Here is a 20512-nt window from a genome sequence, read left to right as displayed (position 1 = left end):
CCCTGCTTCTCAAAAGGAGCATGGGGAACCTTTCCCTTGCCTTGGTCTGGGACTTTTCCTTGTCTTCCTTGAGGTCCCCTTCACTCCACGGGGGAACATGAATCCTCTCCTAGGTACCTTCTTATGGGCCCAAGGGCTGAGCCAAGAACGTCTGCCTTCTTAGCAAGCTGCCTGGGTCCAGACAGCTTGCTATTAATCAGGTGTTGGCACATCTCTGGAAACAGTTGCTGATCATGTGCTCCTTTGCAAACACATTTTAACTAACAAAAGAATAAGTCCAAGCTTGCAAAGTTTTTGGGGGGAGCTCACTGCTGCCTAATCTTGAGTCCACCACATACCTCTCTCTTCCACCACCCTACACTTCCTCTGATCATAACCCTTGTAGGTTCTGTTGGTTACGTTTTGTCCTTGCTTTTTTCCTTTGTCACTGTTTTCCTGTCTTAATTTTCCTCCTTTGTTCTCCCTTTTTGGCCTTTCTCTCTCTTACTTTGGGTCAAAGGCTATTGAGGGAAAAGGTGTCTGGGCCCCTATAAATGAGTTCTGGTGCCAACATTGTGTTACATTGTCTAAAGAGGTACAATGCACACCAAAATGTAAAGTCCTTCAAAATGTTATACAATGCTCAAGGCAGTATATAGGGCATAACTCCCTGGAACTCACTCTATCCATGCCTGTAACTATATCCATATACAAGATGGATCCTCACCAGGTCAGCTCCCCCAATCCAGGATGCACAGCTGACAAGTCAGAATTAACGATCAAATATCGTTCGAACAATCTCTTTCATTCGTAGCCCAGTTCATTCCATAAGTAATCCATGTTTCAACCATACAGTTTCTTGATCCAATGTTTCCACAATAAGTTCCTAGTTAGGCTTTACTCCAGGACACATAGTGGTTCACAATTCCTTATAATTTAATTTGGATGTAGTTCTCCCAACCTGGACATGTTAACAACTGGTCCATCACCTGGGAGGAGTGCTGCAATAGTTGCAGAATCGCTGGGTAGAGCGTTTAGATAAGCAACCCGTCATGATTTAAGTCTCAGTTAGCCTGCCTTTTTAATCCAGCAGCACATTGCTTTTATTAATTGAAACTCCAGCAGGGAACCTATATGTTTTGGAAATGTGTCAGTGTCTTAAGTGTCTGGCCCTGTGAGGCCCAGGTACTAGCCCACAAAACAGCACAATCATTGTATAATTCTAGGCATCTGGTTGCCTCTCAAATTCACCTGGTCTAGTCATACCATTCACACATGAACTTCATTTGTAAATGCTTGTGGTAATGAGGAAAACTTTACAAACACACAGCAAGGGTCCTCCATCCTTCCATGTTTGATTATTGCTAGAAACATTCACTGTCCTATACAATAAATTGTTTATAATGGACAGTTAAGTGCGATATCAGTCACTGATATAAACCAGAACGCTACATTTTCTTAGTTTTATGCATTAGTAACTCACACACTCCATCCTTTCTCACCCATGCATACAAATCCTTCCACAACATCGAACCCAAATACCTCAACAAGAGTCTCCTTCCACGTACCCAGAAGGAACCTCCCCTCTGCTGACCTCACCCTGGCAGTGACCCCCCGGATCCACAGAAACAGAGCTTGGCGGACGAGCCCTCTCCTACATCGCAGCTAAGACTTGGAACGGGCTCCCAGCATACATCAGACGCTCCCAGAACCTGCACACCTTCAGGAATAACCTCAAGACCTGGCTCTTCAACTGAACCGGAGCTGCGCCCCCACCCCCAGCACAGTGAGACCCTCACGGGTGAGTAGCGTACTTTATAACCCCCGTGATTGATTGATCCTTTAGCTTAGCATTCTGGTGTGTGTGCATGTCTTTTTGACCGGCTGTCTTGCGATATCCAGCCACACATGCTCTCTATAAACATCTCTAACCATGCTGTCTTGGTCATCCAGTTCCTGTGGAAAGAAGAGGACCAGAGCGGCGTTCATTGCGTTCCGTATGTTTTAATTATTGTAATTTTATTTTGTGCATGCACCCATAAATGCCAGCCACCACTGCTGTTGAGCAAACATGTCCTAATGGGATCTCACTATCATAAAACCCACCCAGTTCTTGAAATTCTTTGCAATGATACGTCTCATCTTGATCCAGTTGTTCTAAACGCTCTTTCCTTTGTTTTCTTTTATATCTCATCCCAGCTTTCTAACTATTTGTTACTATTTGTTTGCTTCATAAACTACTTCTTTCTCCTCACTCAGCCACCATTCTCACTTGCCTACCCTTTTTGTTTCAATTGGTTGTACCATTCACCCCTGTCAAAAGCAATCTATCTCTCAACATTACCTCCTGAGTTCTCTGACCAGACTGGCAGGTTTGAACGGTTGTACTTCCTCTAACTGTTGCTCATTTGTACCTATAAAGTCATGCTTGTTACACTCTATTCTATAAAATCATGTCCTCTCAGAAGAATTTCCTGAACGATAACCGCAAGATAACTCAATTTTGTCCTTGTACACACATTGCATATTAGAGTCCTTTTTATAGTAGAGTTGGTTATTCTGTGCAGCGCTTTGATACTATGTGTTGGTAAAATATACAAGAATCATTTACATGACTAAAAAACTGGAAAGTACATGAGTCCTAGTCAAAAATGTAAAGGTAAATCTACACTTTTTTACTGTTCACCATTTCTGAGTGTATATTTACGCATAAGTGTAGACTCACTTCTCTTACATGACTCCACCCCTGAAACCAGGGATTGGAGACATCAAAGGCTGAATTTACAAGTATAAAGTTACTACTAGTAACTTTGCACTCTTAGAGATCTCATCACAAGAGTGGAATTTTCTATACTGCAAAGTATAAAGCAAAATAATAAACTTTATTATTTATTGAAAAAATATTAAACTATTTTAATGAATAACAACAAATGTAAATTACATTTAAATGCTTATTATAAACCTATAAGCAATACAATAAAATGTTACAACAGATTAAGATTAACATTACATTGACATAGTAGCAGATTAAGGTTCATTTAATAATTAATCATTACAATATAGGATATTAATTTATAAATATAACTTTTTTAACAACATTTAAAAAATCCCATCCACATTAACATTTTAGTATACGTAATATTAGTGCAAGAGAAGGACTCACTGGAGCTTCGAGTTGGTGATTGTAGCAGTGGGTGAGTCTTGGCATAAGCTAGCCAGTTTGCGGCCTTGAATAGCCCAAACTTTAAGTTTTTCACCCTTTACTTCAAGAGAAGGTCTACCTGATGTTAAATCGAGGGCAACTCTTAGGGATCAGGAGCCACTCTATCAGAGGCCAGCAGGAAGGCTCATGCCTGTCCAGACAGGTCCAGTTGTAGCTGATCTGCTGGTCAGCTGGGCAGTTGCAGGGAGGCCTCTGAAAGCTTTATGTCTCACGGTAGCCCACAAAGGAGGTCAACCAGTTGATCTGTGGAGCTATTCTGGGTAGTCTGGAATCAAGGCAAGCAGGTCTTCTTCCTTCATCAGACAGCAAGGCAGACCTTTAAGCAGCATGGAAGTCCTTCTGGCAGAAGGGTAGTCCTTACTCTGAATTTGCACAGGTCCAGGAGTGTTCTGATGAGTGCTTTTGAAGGTCCTTTTGATACCTGGTGGCAGTCTTTGTGGGAATTCCCTGGCCTGCCCACCAATGGTCAGTTCTTCCCCTGGTTCTTGCTCTTAGTTTCCTCTGATAGTGATCCCTAAAGCATTCTTGTAAATAGGGTTGTTGTTTCAGTTGTTTATACGTTTGCATCACGATCCAGGCATGACTTTTGCCAGCCATTAATGCTTTGTCTATTTGCAACGATGCTTGTTTGACGGCTTTGTTAGTGGTTTGTTTAAAAGCAAGATATGACATTGGTGAATGCCACGCTTCTTCCAGGTTTAGCGATAGAAGCGCTTGCCTAAGAGACTTGCATGTGAAATTGGTCTGCCTAGCCTGTTTTTCTACCTCTTCCCAACAGCGATGGGCAAGCGTGTTGTCTTCAGCGTCCTTCATGTGCCAGTAATATTTGGCCAGGACCCCTTGTCTGGCCGGTATCTGGTTTGTTAATCCGATTTCCATGCGTATTTGCGCTTGGGAAATATAGCGTGGAATTGAGAACAGTTTATTTAACAATCTTGATTGAGCAAGATTTAGCATTTTAGAGTCCTTGGAGGCCATCATTTTCGAGCCATATGTGATTGAGGGCAGAAATGTTGCTACTATAACCTTTAGCAAGTGACTGGTTGAGCGAATTGAAGTTGTTTTGATTTTGTATTTCCAAGGTCTAAATTATGTTTATAGTTTAATTGGTGATCTAGTAGGATGCCCAAATATATGTATTCATCCACCTGGTTTAGAGTACAAGAATTTATCCTCCAAACAAATTTTGGTCATTTTTTGCGAGTGCTGGAGAAGCATAGGACATTAGATTTTTTGAGGTTTATTGTTAATTGTGCATTTGAGATGTACAGCGCGAGTTGTGAAATCAGCCGTTGTAAGTCAAGTGGAGTTTGAGAGAGAAGCACAATATCATCCGCATATTGCAGAATCGCCATGGTGGTTTGTCTCAATTTCGGTGGGTCACCCTGGATTGTGCATTGGTCGCTCTCTAGGTCGGCGGTATAGATGTTGAATAAGCTAGGGTCCAGCACACATCCTTGCTTTAGCCCGCTTATTGTTGGAACTTTCTTTGTTAGGCGCCGACCATCTCCTTTCTAGGTTTCGCCTCGCCGAAGGCTGCACTCTGCGCAGCTTTTCGGCACAGGCGAAATCTAATGTTAGAAAGAGTGTGGCTTGGAATCCGCCCCTCTGTTCCATTGGCTAGCTCCATAAATGGAGGCTAGCCATTGGAACAGAGATCTGTCCGTCATGGCCGGACCAGATTCGTGGGCGTTCCCGGGATTTCTTCACTCTCCGATCGTCATCGCGGCCGTGGGCGGGGTTTATTTTTTTTTGTTGTCTGTGTGTTTTCTTCCCATTTCGCGGCCGACCGCCGCTGGAAGAAGTCCAGGTGAGTGCTTTTTTTGGTGCCGTTTGCCGTTCCCACCCCCCCTCCCGCTGTCCGTGCCTTTCCTGCCCCCATGTAGTCGTTCCCGCCCCCCCCTGTCCCTGTTATCAGAACGATTTAAAACTAAAAATGCTTGTTATAATAAAGCAACATCAAGGAAAATGTTGTTTCCTAATATTCCTTTGCTGAGCATTAAAAGCAATACACATGAGGCACTTGGCGCGCATTTGTAAGTGCCTCGTGTAATTGAACGAGCCTGCATGGGTAAAGATTTACTTCCAGGAAGCTTTGTTTAATTTCCTTTAGTTCAGAGCATCTTTGACATACAGCAAGGATAGCTGTGTTCGTGCCACGTTGTTTTAGAGCTCAGCCAACATAACATCTATATATGTGTACTACTTACAATATATACACCAACATTACCCTGGAGTTATAGTGAATTCATATTAATTTATTGCGATAGGTTGGTCTAAGTGTGCTGTAATAATGAAACTTCAAGCTTCCCCTACCAATTGAATAAAAATATGATACTCCATAGCGGGCCTCCGGTATAAAGTTACAACCCAGATGTATTACTAGTATAATGTGCATTGTAAAATGGTGCATGCAAACTTCAGCACCGCAATTCAATAAAACAGTTACATTCGGAAAGGAGCCTCTTCGTCGCAGCCTGATGACCTCACAGCGTGCTCTCCTGACCTGCAGTTTTAAAGCAGACATGAGGACACGGTGATAAAAAGTCGAGCAGGCTCCGGGTGTTTTCGGTGGGGTTCCTTGGTATGAGGAGCCGCTCCAGTTGTCTGAGTGGGACCACGCGACGCCATGGAATGCGGGGAATGTCCCAGTGAAAGTAGGGCACTCTCTGGGTCTGGTCATCGGGCGGCACCCCGTGGCGCACCAGAAAGTGACATCTGTGATTGGCCATGAGCACGTATCTAGGCGAATTCTAGCAACAATGCTCCAGTGCGTACGTCTGACTCGGGGAATGTAAAAAATGGAGATGATAAAGGAAAACAACGTTTGCGCGTAAAAACAATGATAAGCAATACAAGGTGGAAAGGTGGGATTTTTGTCTCTAGAATCAGAATAGTATTTCTAGAATCCCGCCACAGGTCGACTAGACCTTTTTACCTGTCATAGAGTGTAGAAGGCAATCTCTTTCAACAGAGTAGTATCAATTCGAGCCATCCCCATTGTTTAAAGATTTATTATAAAGCCAAAAGCAGTTGTGTATATAAACGGATCACTGAAAAAATATCGACTGCCAAAATATCGACCTGCAAGAATATCGTGTAAAAAATATCGACTGACAAAATATCGAGTTTCTATCTACAAACAGGTAAGTACAAAAATATCGAGTTTAAAATATCGTTTACAAAAATATAGTTTAAAAAAATATCGACTTTACTAAAAACACTATTAAATTAAATTAATATTAAAAACTAAGTAATAAAGTATACTTAAGAATACTTAAATTAACTAAAGATAATTAAATAATTAATGAAAGTAAAAAAATAAAAATTATTTAATCATATTTCTTAAAACATATATATATAGTAACTAAATATAATTAAATAATAGCCAATATTATTAACATACAATAACAAAAGAATAAAAATTACTATTCCCACTCCAGTGGGTGCAACAGTAGGGAAAGCGTTGGATAGCGTAGGGGTTAAAATTACTATTCCCACTCCAAAGAGTGCAACAGTAGGGAAAGAGTTGGATAGCGTAGGGGTTAAAATTACTATTCTCACACCAGTGGGTGCAACAGTAGGGAAAGTGTTGGATAGCGTAGGGGTTAAAATTACTATTCCCACTCCAGTGGGTGCAACAGTAGGGAAAGCGTTGGATAGCGTAGGGGTTTAAATTACTATTCCCAGTCCAGTGGGTGCAACAGTAGGGAAAGCGTTGGATAGCGTAGAGGTTAAAATTACTATTCCCACTCCAGTGGGTGCAACAGTAGGGAAAGAGTTGGATAGCGTAGGGGTAAAAATTACTATTCCCACTCCAGTGGGTGCAACAGTAGGGAAAGCGTTGGATAGCGTAGGGGTTAAAATTACTATTCCCACTCCAGTGGGTGCAACAGTAGGAAAAGCGTTGGATAGCGTAGGGGTTAAAATTACTCTTCCCACTCCAGAGAATACAACATTAGGGAAAGTAAATAATTCATATATTATTCAAAAATCTACAAAAAAATATCTATTAATAATTAATTTAAAAAAATTACCAATAATTAATTAAATTAATCACCTATTATTACTAATTAATTAAACATTAACAAATAAATATTTTATAACTTAAACAAATATAACAATTATTTCCAAATAAATAAATTGTAATTAGTTTTATTATTTAATTAATAATAATTTAATTTCCACCCTATGCCCCTATAAACCCACTGCCCACTACATAAATTAAATTTGTTACATCTACATAATTACCAATTAATCAATTAATATAAATTAATTAACAATTTTTAATTAATTAATTAACAATTATAAATTAATTAACAATTAATTACTATTTACTATCAATAATAAAATGTACATATTTAATTAATTATAAATAAATTACTTCCCACCCTATTCCCCTATAAACCCACAACCCGCTACAGAATTAAATTAGTTTAATTTATATAATTAACAATTAATCTATTACTCTAAATTAATTAACAATTTTATTTAAATTAATTAACAAATATAAATAATTAGCAATTAATTACTAATTACTATCAATAAATACATTTACATATTTAATTAATTATAATTAAATTACTTCCCACCCTATTCCCCTATAAACCCACATCCCGCTACAGATTAAAATTATGCAAAAATTATTAAAACAAAATTTGTTAAATATAATTATTTATAACATAAATACACAATGTTCACACATATGATAACATAAAAATACACTATAAAAAATTATATATTATTAAAAATTCGATATATTGTACTATCTATATTATATACTACGATATTTTAACTATCTATATTTTTACAGTCGATATTACTTCACTTACCTTAAAAACGATATTTTTGTAGTCGATATTCTGTCCTGTCGATATTTTGTCCACTCGATATTAAATACACGATATTATGTCCAAACGATATTTTGGACTCGATATTATGTCTGTGCACCTATATAAACACCTCAGTAAAAGGTTCAGAAGGTAAACAGGCACTAATACAAACATGATCCTACGGAAAAGTCTCAATCGACTAAGAAACAATACAAGTATAATTTCCAAAACCACTAGACTAGCAAGAATTGCTATAATCTGGGTTTTAGTAGGCATTGAAGAAAAGAAGAAATACATCCAGATTAATCTGTCCCTATACTATACTAAGTGACATCCCTACTTAACAAAGTTCCCTCCTAACAAAGGTGTCAGCCGTGGTGACTTCCAAAGAAGTACACTCACTTTGTTCGGACTTAGTCTAAGAACGCATTTCGCATAGCAACGCTCTCTGCCTACCCAGCATCTTTCTTCGCCCTTATGCGCATCTGCTCTGCCCTCCTTCCGGGGTGCTGTCCCTAATACAAACCCCACAATAAGGGCGACACGCCCTAGGGTACGCCCCTCTCAAAAGTATTAACTTTCAAAAAGACTCCATTACGACATCTTCATCCTTGTTCGTTGGAAAACGTCCTTGGGTCCCAGAGTCTTCTCCTCTTGAAGTTGCTTCCCTAAATTCCGCAGCCACTCCTCCATGTCTGGGACTACCATCCTAACGCTCATACACAATGGGCCCTTCTCTACTATCTTTAGTTAACCTTGCACCTGCAAAGGAACGCACATAAATCGATTCACAGTTCCATGCTACTTGCAATTAATTTTCTAAAGCAACCCTCTAGAGAAGACATTTCCATGATTTAATGTTAAAAGAAACATTCTTAGTTCGGCCTACACAATCCTCTCTCCCCACCTGGGCCTCTGCACGTTTCAGGATATCACATTCTAACAGTGGCAAACATTTTCCCCGTTCATTAGGCCTTCACGTTGTAACAAAAAGAATACTTTTTCTAACTTGAACACTTCTTTGTCGTTATGTGAATACAATAACGAATTTCTAAACATGCATTTAAATACATCAATGACTATTCAAGCATCCTTAACTGAATTAATATTTCACTGCAAACAACATTTCTAAGTTAACATGACATTAGTATTTTGAAAGCACTTTACGTTACAGCTATGTAAATTCTGGCACATGGTTTCATAGCTCTGTGTCACATTTAAACATGAATATAATCCTTTATATATACGGGTGCTAATTACTCATGAATATGGTGCACCCCTACTTTTTCTAACTCCGTTTTGCGCTCTCTCAATCCCCCCTTTGATGACCTGTGTCATCACCACCAACCCAACATTCCTTAGGGTAGGGACCGAGCTACACAGGACTTGTCGCAATGTTACCTCGCCTGAGCATCTCTAATGCCCTTAGACTATGATATTGATTGTCTTGCAAGTTCTCCATTCTCTGTTCCTGTACTCTCATCGACCTTGCCAATCTGTTTGACCTATACCATTTGTACAGTGTCAACAAACCCCATATTCCGATCACACATGCCACTATGATGATAAGGGGTTTTAGTACGTATCCAAGGAAACTCCTTCCCAGGCTTGCAAACCAATTTCCAACACTTCCAAATCCTTTGCCAACCTTTCCCATGCATTCTCTTGCATCAAATCCTCAATTTCATAATGAATTGCAGTGATGTTACGTATATATTTCTTCAGATCCTTGGAATTATCTGGAATATACATGCAACTTTCCTGAACCTTTAAAAGTTTACAGACTCCGCTCTCTTTCGCTAAAAGAACGTCTAAGGCGAGACGGTTCTGTAAAACCATCGCCCTTATCGACAACATCTCACCCTCAATCAACACCAATGATTTTGCTGTACTCATTGACAATTCATCCACCACAGTTGCCAACCGCCGTATCTTTACGTCATTCAAGATCACTCCCAACATTGGTATTGCAGCTCCAAACACATCCCCCACTATTGCACCAGCACTCTCTCCTCGCTTCTCCCTCGTCAATTGTCCACCTTCCACCAGAGCAAAATCCTCGGTGTGGTATATCTTAGGAAAGATAATCGCCAGGTAACATGTCCCATACCACTTATCAGGCAACCTCACGTATGCATTTTTCCCACAGACAAAGTACACCGTAGGGATCACTTGCATCACACTCTTTAGGAAATCCTTGGTGTAATATTCTAATGTGAAAGTGTGTTCACAGGTTGTCTGGCCCACATACACATTTTCATAATACGTCTTTGGCCTGTGAAGGCACAATTTCCCTTTCTGTATCTCATCCAATGCTATCGGACCATAGATCCCCCTTGTCTTATGCAACTTCTCCTCATCAGTCCAATCTACTTTACCTTGGCCTGACGCCTGCAACTGCTTCTGTTTTTGATACCTATCCTCTACCTGTTCTATGAACTTCTTCTCTACCTCTGCCAATGAACAGGTCAAATTGTGTCAATGAGCATATGAAGTGTCTATTCCTTGCGTTGGAATGAAAAAGTATCTAAGTCTATCCTCTGACTTATAATAGTCCCACTTGTTCAAATGCTTATAGTTTGGGACTTCCGGTAGCACAGCATCATAATTCGAAAAGAAATATTCCAAATGATCCCGCCCATAAAATATGCTAAGCAGCAAACTACATGAAATTCCATACGTCAATGGCAGGTGATGGTATCTAATACCCTCGTCTACTGAAGCTGGCAACTGCATACACACATAACAATCTTTCGCATCCATCGCATCAATGTACTCATACAACAACTTGGCATACTCATTCTTTCCAAAGTTTCCTTTGGACAAATCTGCATGTAATCTACGGCTTTCTTCTGCTAGCAAAGCTTTCTCGGCTCCTATGTTTACCTCTTTCTGGCTAGGAGTGGTGGGTGTAGGTGTTCCCTCGACCCCCGCTTCCTGCCCTTGTGGTGCTAAATAGGAAACTAAAACTACTAAGAATATAAAGAAAATCACTACCCCTATAAGTGTGCCTATAATACATTTTGCCCTACGAGTCGGGTTCCCAGCCTCCATGGTCTCTGACAGTGTGATTCGTTTCCAGCAGCAACACAAAGTCTCTTCCTTGGCTTTATGAATTTCTCGAACCACACTTAGAAGCAGAGATCCCCTTTCAAATCTTCATTTCCATTTTGCATTCAGGCGACCCTGACCCTTCTCCGTCCTCTAAGGGATGTCCCTAAATTTCTTCTTCTTCCACTCGGCTCTAAGTAATTTCAACAGCTATTTACAAAGTCTTTACTGATCAACTATGAGATTTTCTCCAACTGCACAGAGTACGTAATCCAAGAGTTCCATGTGAAGGACTACAGATTCATAAGCAGGTATCTCAGGGCCAAATGTAGGAAAAACCAGTCTATTCAGGATTAAGTCATTTATCTTGCTTAGGAAAGGGGGATTAGGAATCGTGATTGTCAGTATACCTTCAATTTCCAGTCCAGGTACCAACAGTATCACTTCCAAATTAACATTGGGAGTCGTATCGGTCACAAGCACCGACCTCACCCTCCCGGATCTCAGTACACCTGGCATTTGTCAAAGGGTAGGTCCACTCCGGAGTGGCGTATCTTCGACAAGGTACTCTCACCCTCCTTGATCTCCTCGGACCTTTTTCTTCTGACTCTTTGTTTTCCCCTTCCGGGTCTGATTCTTCAGACACAGGTGCGAGATCTCTTTCAGAGGTCAGCCTCACGTTCAGCCTTTTCCGTCTTTCAGGCCAACTTGCCTCTGTGTTGTTCACTCCTCTGCTTCTCGTCGGCACAACCTGCTCATCACTGCCTTCAGCTCTTTCAGGGTCGAGATCACCTTCACAGCAGCTTCCCTCTTCTGAGGCGGATTCTGTGTTACTGCCGTCGTGATCTCCCTCAGCTCGGTCAGATGAGTTACCAGCCTCTTCAGACGCCTCCACAGCTTGACTTGTCCCCTCTAGTGGATCTACCTCCACAGCTGGATTTCCTTCAACGAGAGGAGCTGTTTCTTCCAGGGGCGCTGGGACTCTTCGAGTGTGCGAAGCATGTATCCAGTTCGGCAATCCACCACACTTTACGGCAGTGTTCGTCACCAGGATAACTTGAAATGGCCCTCGCCGGCGCACATCCAAGCAGCTCTTCCTCACGTGCTTCCGCACCAGGACCCAGTCACCGGGACATAGGTCGTGACAAAGGTCTCTAGAGGCCGGGATTTCAGCAGTCTGCACCTGAAGAGACACAGAATGGATGACATCAGATAGTCCCTTGCAGTAGTCAAGAATCAGATCATCTGGGATATTTAGCAAGGCTGCTGAAGGGACGGACGGCAATCTCATAGCTCTTCCCATCAACACCTCATGAGGTGAGAGTCCTGTCCTCCTGTCTGGTGTACTACGCATGCTCATTAACACCAATGGTAAAGCATCTGGCCATTTCAGGGACGTGGATGAACACACTTTCGCCATTCGAGCTTTGAGGGTTCCATTTATTTGCTCCACTATGCCAGAAGCCTCCGGTCAATAGCTACAATGCAATCTCTGGTCAATATTCAGTGCAGAGCAGAGCATCTTCACAACTTCACTGTTAAAATGTGTCCCTCTGTCCCAGTCCAAAGAGGTCGGGACCCCGAATCTAGGCACTAACTCCCTCAACAATAATTTTGCTACTGTCAGTGTATCGCACCTACGAGTTGGGTATGCCTCAACCCATCTGGAAAACACACATACAATCCCCAAGACATATCTGAGGCTATTACACTTCGGCATCTCGATGAAATCCAGTTGCATTCTGTTGAAAGGCCCTCCAGACCTCCCAACGTGACTTAACGTGACTGGTGTCCTTTTCCCAACATTCATTTGTTGACACGTAACACATTTCTGACACACAGGTTCCACAGCCGTTCTAAACTTGGGATTGTACCAGGTCTACCTAAACACTCGTATCATTGCATCCCTTCCCAAATGCACAGGACCATGTATCTGTCGAGCCATCGGGCTCACTAGTTCATTTGGTAACACAGCTCTCCCATCAGCTGAAATCCACAAGTCCAGATCCCCTTTAGTACAACCAGAAGTCACCCATACTCTTTTCTCAAAATCAGACACTTGTTCCTGCATCTTCCTCAATTTATCCCAAGTATCTGCCACTTCAAGTATCATGTTTAGCTCGGTCCCTTTATGCATGCCCTCAATGACTTGATCAGTAAATGAGTAAGCTTGTTCTGCACAATAGCGTGCAACTTCATCCGCATAACGGTTTCCCAGGGACACAAAATCAGCACCTTTGCAGTGTGCTGTACATTTCACCACAGGGATTTCTGCTGGACCCTGCAGAGCTTCCAGCAGTAACCTGACAAATTCTCCATTCCTGATAGGGGAACCTGATGATGTCAAGTAACCCCTTTGAGACCACAACTGACCGAAGTCATGAACCACACCAAACCCATATCGGCTGTCGGTGTATATGGTAACTCGAATTTTGTTGGCTGCCAAGCAGGCACGCGTCAATGCAACTATCTCAGCCACCTGAGCGGAGTGTACTCCTTCTAAGCAGGCAGCTTCGATTATCCCATGAATCGTGCAAACGGCAAAAGCCGCTCTTAACTGTCCAGCATTGTCTCTTATACATGAGCCATCTACAAGGAGAATTTCATCAGGGTCTTCCAATGGCTCATCGACAATGTCTGGTCTAGGTTTGGTGCACAGTTCAGTCACCTCAAGGCAGTCATGGTCTTCACAATCATCATCTAAAACATTTGGCAATGGCATCAACGTAGCAGGGTTCAAAACCGAGCACCTCTTTAGGGTCACATTCTCCGCAGCAAGTATAACCTGCTCGTAGCGTGTGAGCCTATTGTTGGTCAAGTGCTGCGTTTTGGTCCTGGTCATTAACAGTTCTACTGAATGTGGAACATGTACCACCAATGGATGTCCCATCACTATGCTCTCACATCTCTCAATGCTGACACCTGTTGCAGCAACGGATTTGAGACATCCGGGCAACGCTGCGGCTACTGGATCTAAGGTAGCCGAGAAATAAGCAACTGGTCTACGGACACCTCCATGATCTTGGGTTAGAACTGCTAACGCGCAACCCTCTCGCTCGCAGCAGAATAATGAAAACAATTTGGTGTAATCAGGCATTCCCAGAGCCGGAGCACGACATAAGTCTTCTCTCAACTCAAGGAAAGCCATCATGCAGTCTATGTCCCATGGTACCGGATCACTCACGTCCTTGAGCGTCAGTTTCTGTAAGGGCTTCGCCTTCAGGGAAAAGTTAGCAATCCACTGGCGACAGTAGCCAACCATTCCCAAGAACATTCTAACTTCTCTCTGCGTCGAGGGCACCATCATTTTCATTATTGCCTCTATTCTGTCAGGAGACACTTTTCTTATTCCCTTCTCTATTCTGTGTCCCAAATACTGTACCTCTGGAAGACAGTATTGTAGCTTGCTGGGAGATACCTTGTGACCATTTTCTGCCAGATGGTTCAACAAAGCGATGGTGTCTATTCTACAGGCATCTTCTGTCTCTGACGCAACAAGGAGGTTGTCTATGTACTGTACAAGAACCGAGTTCTGGGGCAGTACTAGACTCTCAAGGTTTCTTTTCAACAATTGGTTAAAGATCGATGGACTCTCTGTATACCCTTGAGGGATACAACACCATGTTAGCACGCGATCTTCCAGCTTAAAAGCGAAAAAAAGAAATTGGCTCTCCTCATGTAATGGAATTGAGAAGAATGCCTGACACAAGTCAATCACTGTGAACCACTCAGCCTTTGCTGGAATCTGAAATAATATCACTGATGGATTCGGTACCACTGGAAAGCATGGAACAACTATGTCGTTCACTTTCCGTAAATCCTGCACAATCCTGAACTTCCCGCTAGGCTTCTGCAAGCCCATGATCGGAGAGTTACATGGACTGCCCAATACTTCCTTCAGAATTCCCTGTCTAATCATGGATTCAATCGCAGGCTTTATTCCCGCAATTGTTTCTGGAGTCAGCTTGTACTGGGGTGTTCTTGGAAATTCTGCATTAGGTCTCACTTGGATCTTAACTGGCTCCACACCTTTGATCAATCCAATCTCCTCTCCTGTAAAGTCCCAAACTTCCTGTCTGACTGCCTCTCTCAAATCCCAGGGGAGTTCCTCCACCGTTAGTGCAGGATACAGTTCTATGCACACACAAGTGTTTGCAACCTTAAAGGCAGCATCATCATCATTCGTTTCTAGCTCCACTCCCTTAGGTGTACAGTAGATGGTGCAATTGAGTTTACACAACAGATCCCTTCCCATCAGACACACAGGACTAGAGTCGCACACCACGAACTGGTGGTTGTCCCTAAAATTTCCTATTTTTACTGGGACTGGCTCAGTCAATGGGTTTGTCATCCTTCTATTTGCAACCCCTACAACCTGGATAGTTTGTCCGGAAAGTGGCAAGTTAGGAACCACCGCAGACCGTACAGTAGAACGAGTCGCACCCGTTTCCACCACGAAGGTAGTGGGGTGTCCAGCTACATCAGCTTCTACAAAGGGTCCCCTCTTATCTATCTCTAGTACTGCTCCTAAGGTACAATCTTCCCCTTCACTCAGGCACCGCCCTGTCACTGGGTCGAAGTGATAATACTCGTCTCCGTCGACCAGGAGAGGCATCTGTTGGTAAGCCTTGTTCCCTGCTCCAATCTTTGGTGGCTGGGGAACTGGAGCTCTAGGAGCGAAAGTCCCCCCTTTTGCCACCTAGATCTTAACTACTGTTGATCTCGGAACTTGAGGGGCCTGACTCTCCTCTTCCTCCTCCTGTACCTGATTTTCTGGGTTATGGGGACACTCGCGCCTCCAGTGCCCGATCTCGTGACATTGATGACACCTAGTTGTCTTTTTCAGAGTCGCCAGGTCTACCCTTGGCCTTGGACCATCCTCGCTGTCCCTTTTCTGACCGCCCGATCTTCTCCCTAATGTTCCATTTCCAGACTGACCCTGTCCTCCCGGTTGCATCTGTACTAGCATCAGCTTATCCTTGAGCTTCTTAGTCTTCGAGTCTATCTCATAACTGCAGTACCTTGCATACCTCAGGATCTCGTCTAGAGGTTTATTCTGCCAACAAATCAAATGTTGTTGTATCATTAGACAGATCTCGGGTCTCAGTCCCAAAACAAACTTGGACACAAACTGTCCCATGTCCTTCGGATCCATCACATCCAAGCCACTGCACTGCTTGAATATCTGCAACAGTCTCGCATAGTACTCATGAACTGTCTCCTTCGGTTCTTGCCTAGTTCGGTCTTTTTTCACCCAATCTATGTCTTGTGGTGGCACCTTTGTTTTTAACCACGTGATCACCTGCTCGTATTTTATCATTACTCTTGGGGAAGGTCCATTTGTGAGTGTGTCTCATTCTGGCTCCTCTGTGGGCCATTCAACACTGATCTTACATGCTACCCACAGATCTCCCGGAACCACAATGTCAAACAATGTGTTCAAATCAACCCACAGTACCTTCGAAATCTTGACAAACCTCTCTACCTGCTTGTACCATTCTACTGGGCTCTCTCTCAACTTGGGAAATGTATTTGTGAAAGCAGCCAAATCTCCCCCACTCCAGGGTACGTGCACATATCCTCCATGAGCTACTTCCCTCAAGGGGTATGCTTCTGCATGCATTAGCCCTGCTCCTGGAGGAGTCTCTATAGTGCTCCGCCTAACACTCTTCTTTTTTGACCACCTTTCCTCCCATTTATCCAGTTGGACCCATGTTCGGATTCCCACTATTAGTTCTCTGATGTGGGTTTTTAATCCGATCGCCCTCTTCTCGTCTAGATCTTGATCTGAGTACTGCAGCCTATGGCCACCCTGCAAGGCCTTTGTCCTGGTCAGATCCACTAAGTATTTGTTCGCTAGTTCCGTTAGCTTCTCGTGAGCTGTCCTAGCTCTGCGAGTAACATCTTTCGCTACAAACAACAGTTCATCTGGTTCGTAAAGTTCTATTCTTTCCAGGGGTATTGTACCTTCCACTATCTCCTCCACCTCTGATTTAAGTCTCAGCACATCTATTCTCCTTGCCTTTATTGCTGCCCTCAATGTGCCTTGACTAGCGGTTTCACTCGAGTCTCTCCCCTTACATTCCTGACTCACTCGTCTGTCCTCCTCGGGTGTGTTATGGGGAGCACTTCCTCGCTCCCATCTTTCATGGTCCCAGTCTTGTCTTCTATCTGTAGATGCAGGGGGGGACGCTCCCCTATTTTCCTCCCCCTACAGTCCCATCCATGCCTGCTTCCATTAGACGTACAGTGGGACACCCCCCTGTTGTCCTGACTTTCAGTGCCATTACCAACCCTTGACCTGTCGCTTTGGGTATCCGCGATCTTCTCCCAAGTTCGCAGATCTGGTCTTAATTCTCTGATCGGTCTTGGCCGTGGCCCTCTCAAATCCATCGGTCCTCTTAGACCCCCGAGTTCTCTGGATGAGTCTGCCGATGCTGCCAAAGGGGTGCTCCTTTCTACAGGTCTGGACCATTGGTTCCACTCGTCCGCCACATTACTTCTATCTTCGCTGACATTCCTTTCTCTATCTAATTGTGGCAGACTCTCGTTTTGTGTCTGTTCTGGGTTGTACACTGACACTATGGGACCTATGGTGACAGGTACCATAAGAGCATCTGGTAGCCTCTGAGCGCTGGCCCCCTCTTCACAGTGTACCTGCTGTACTGTGAATCTTCCCACTACTCTCGCTTCTGGGGTCCGTTGAGCTACCCCTTCACCTTCCACCGAGCCGGACCTGTCCCCTACTGGGCCCAAGTCGCTCTCTCTTAGGACTCCACCGTCTACTACAGATGTCTCCCTTCCTGTTGGTGGTGGTGACCTCCCTTCTACTTCTGGATTATATGGAGGTGGTCTCTCAGACAACAGTCTCTCTATCAGACTGTCTTCTGTTTCACTATCATCATCCTCTGTACTTTTTTTCTGCGTTTCCCCTGCATTGACCAACAGTGGGTACAGTCTATCTCCCTCTATGGTCTGCACTCTCCACCTCTTGGCCAGTGCATCCCACCTCGCGTCCTGTACCGCCATAATTGATCTCTTCACTCTTTCCTGTCTTCTATCCCTGTTCTTTTCGTGGGCTACCCTGATCCATGCATTTAATGCTTCAAACTGTGTTGGTCTAGGCAAAGGTCGCAAAGAAGACATAGTCGCTTTTAACTGGTACAACACTTCTAATCTGAATGTTCCGTACCTAGGAAAGGTCAATTCCTCATTCCCGTCAGTCATCTTACACCAGTTCTCAAGCCACAGTATGGTATGTAACCCAACATTCGTAGCCATGTAATGGGCTGGCGTATCCTCGGGTGGAGCCTCTTCCCCACCCCGAGGTTCTAGCCTCTTTTCTCCCGAAAAACAACTTTGCAATCCTTTTAAACATTTCATGATGAAACCCACAACGTTTCCTTGTTTACTATGCTCATTTACCTCACAATGACAATCCACCAATCCCAGCGCGGGTTCACTCTAACCGTCCTATCCCAGCACGGCTCTTTCCTGAAGTCACTCGCTTCCCGCTAACCGCCCAATCTCAGCGCGGCTCCACACTAGCCGTCCTATCCCAGCGCAGCTCTTTCTGACGTCACTCGCCTCCGTTTTGCAGCAGTTCCCCTCTTCCTCCGCTCGTCTCTCGGTCATGCATGCGTCCCAATCATACACTTGAAATGATTACTTCCGACCAAGCAACCACTTCTTTTGACTGTACGGCCACAGTCTAACTGTAATTGTCACCGACTTTGCAAATGTCCGTCCGTTTAACGACCAGACAATCGCCTCTCTGATAGGTTACATACACATGGCAACTTCCGACCAGCGTCCGTTACCCACGCATTCACACATTCGTTCCCCCTATCTCGGTCCTGCGGGCGATCAATGGTACCTCATGACCCCTTTCACTGGTCGACAATTACCGTAGGTGTTCGATACACCGAACCACTTAAACTCTCCTTGAGCTTAAGATTTTCACCGGTTGCGCGCGCTCACAACCTGATCTCCTTTCACACTACAGGCACTCAACTCCGCTAGACAATACAATTCAACAACACAATGCACACCGCAATCTAACACGCATGACCCTTTTCATACTCACTCTCTTACGACCTGCTGCTTTCTGCCGCACCGTCACTCTCCATCATTTTCCGTGGAACGCCGTCCTCCGTCCGCTGCTCTACGGACGCACATCTCCAGATCTCTATGGGCCTTGGGGAACTCTTAGCCTACTCTAGATTACCCTCACTCCAGAAGATAAACCATCCTACTCTGCTACCAACTGGAAAGGTGCGATTTTTGTCTCTAGAATCAGAATAGTATTACTGAGGAAATAGAAATTTTACGTGGCCAGTGTGTACCCTACATGCACCCTATGTATGTACCTATGCCCCATGTATGTCCATGACACTATGCAATTCCCTTCTCATGCCTGTAATAATAATGCCTCTGCATTTCCGTCCAATGTTAGCATGTCAGTTCTTAAGCCCTCCATGAATGAAATGTTAATTTTGCACTGAGGCCTATGTTGCCAATGCATTTACATGGTACACGTTTTAATGTCGAGATGAAGTCGTTTTCATGGCTCAGCCAAGCCAGGACCCGAATTCAGGCTCCGAGCCTCCTGATACTCTGAAAGCTGCAGTGTAGTTATGTATCCCTGACCTCTCACATACTCCCAGCTCAGCCGAGAGGTGCCCAGCCAGTATGGCCTGCCAAGACAGTATTTTGCCTACAGTTATCTGTTCAGCTCCACAGAAACACATTCCTGTCTAATGTAAGGGGTAAACATATTCCGCCTGCAGAAGATAAAGCCCAGCCTTTCTGTCTCCATCCAAGTGATTTACTGAACCCGTTTCCATAGAGGGCCCATGGCCCCCACGCAAATGCACGAAGAAATATATGCACACACTAGCATTCAGTGATGAGCAGCCTTTGCTCGAGCGACTTTTACTTCAGACAAGACATCCTCCAAACACAAGATACCAGATAATGCCAGAGGTGCAGGTCGTTCTGACATCCCAGACTCTTCTACTAGCACAAAAGTCAGCTTCCCCCAGCTCTCCCCAGTTACACGTCAATTCCACGTCATGACCAGTTTTGCGCGCACAGGTAGGGTAGAGGTTCCTGCTGACCATGCAGACCCCCTCTATGCATCCACCCACCTATGACACACCTATGACTCTTCAAGTGCACACCCATGTGTACACCTCCTTTCACGCCTTTTTCACGCCCATGTGCTCTTATCTCTGTCTTTCACGTGCTCCATCTGGAGTGCTCCGCCTTCTTTATTGAATTCAATGTATGTTTTAACTATATATATTGTACTCTGTGAATAAAGATTTAGATGACGATCTTTCCTGATTCCTAGTGGAGATGGAACCCGATTCTCCGATAGCTCGAGCTATTGAATAAAGCCCTTCTGAATCGGACACCACGGACT

Source organism: Lissotriton vulgaris, chromosome 2_2 (assembly GCF_964263255.1).
Source record: "Lissotriton vulgaris chromosome 2_2, aLisVul1.2, whole genome shotgun sequence".
Classification (NCBI taxonomy): domain Eukaryota; kingdom Metazoa; phylum Chordata; class Amphibia; order Caudata; family Salamandridae; genus Lissotriton; species Lissotriton vulgaris.
Note: the sequence above shows the minus strand (reverse complement) of the source record.